The sequence below is a fragment of the Xenopus tropicalis genome, chromosome 1 (assembly GCF_000004195.4).
Source record: "Xenopus tropicalis strain Nigerian chromosome 1, UCB_Xtro_10.0, whole genome shotgun sequence".
NCBI lineage: Eukaryota > Metazoa > Chordata > Amphibia > Anura > Pipidae > Xenopus > Xenopus tropicalis.
The window spans coordinates 37,277,466-37,278,956 of NC_030677.2; positions in this window are offsets into that span (position 1 = coordinate 37,277,466).

Consider the following 1,491-nt stretch of genomic DNA (forward strand, 5'->3'; position numbering starts at 1 on the left):
TGGGTGGTGGGCCAACCACATAAAAAGGTAACATCTGTTTAGTGTAAACTCCTTGGCTCTATAAAGAAAGAAACAAGAAGAAATTATTCATCCTCTTCTTTGTGATGTATATACTGGTAAGTCTATGAAGATTTTCATTCATCCAGGTCATGGTATATCTAGTATAAATAAATCTAGTTGAACTGAAGAAGCTGCTCGGATGAGTAGTGAAACGTCTTCAATAATTTCTTAACAAGTCCAGTTGCTTTAGATTTATTTATACTAGATATATACTGGTAAGTTATTCTTTTTTTAATGTTTCTATTTTATGAGTTGACTTTTGTATTTTGAATAAGTTTGTAATGAGGTTATTTGCCTTTTTTAATGGCTCAGTGGGCAAATATTGTAACGGGATTGGGGCTGAAAGAGAACTATAAAAACATTGAATCATTTTTCATAGTAGAAAAATAGAAATCGTAATTTTTTTTCGTTTACGTGGCCATTACCTCATCTTTTCTTTTCTTGTAGCCTTTGATTTTCTTTAAACGAAAACAGACAACTAGTCAAGAAAGAAACTTCAGGAGCCAAGCATGTTATCTATGTGGTTGAGGGTGGGTGGTGGGCCAACCACATAAAAAAGGTAACATCTGTTTAGTGTGAACTCCTTGGCTCTACAAAGAAAGAAACAAGAAGAAAGGAAGGACAAAAAAAGAAAGAAAGATTGTTGTATTACGGGAGCCAAACTAAGCAAAGCTAGATGTAAAAAAAAAATAAAATAAAAATTTGTAAAGAAAAATTGAGTTGGACTCTTTGTACAATCGAAGAACAAGAAGTTGAGGGTGGGTGGTGGGCCAAACTGCAGAAAGGCTAACATTGTTTTGTGGAATACAAAGTCACCCTTCTAGCTGACTGATTTACTAATAATTTACCACATTATAACTAATATTCATAGTAACATAGAAAATAATCTGTACCAATTGGCAACTTCCCCTTCTTATTTTTTAGGTGGGTGTTATAGTTAGAGCTACTGCTGAACTCTGACACCCCACAGGAAAACATTGTATTTGACTGCTCAAAGCCATTGAATCAGTTCTGATTGCCCCATTTACAGAAAAGCTTGCATAAATATATTAATTACTTTAAACTTTTCTGTCAGCAAAGTTTTCTGATAATTGGGATAATATAAAAACTACTGGAAAACCTCAGCACTGACATTAGTAGCGCATGTGGTCACTGCATAAACTTGTCAGCACTATTTAAAATAGATTATGATAATATTAGATACAAGAGGTGGAGAAAATGTTGATGTGCGCAGGCTTAATAAAAGTATCCCTTAACTCACCTTCATACAAAGGGAAACAGACTTTAAACAAGGACTTAAGAAACCTCTTTTACAAAGTACACGATGTTTAGAGTATAAGATCAAAACCAATAGCTTTAGGAAAGTAGTTTGGTATGTTCAAGTGGATATATTTGCAGATTTTGATTTCAAGAGAATGTATAATGTCAAAA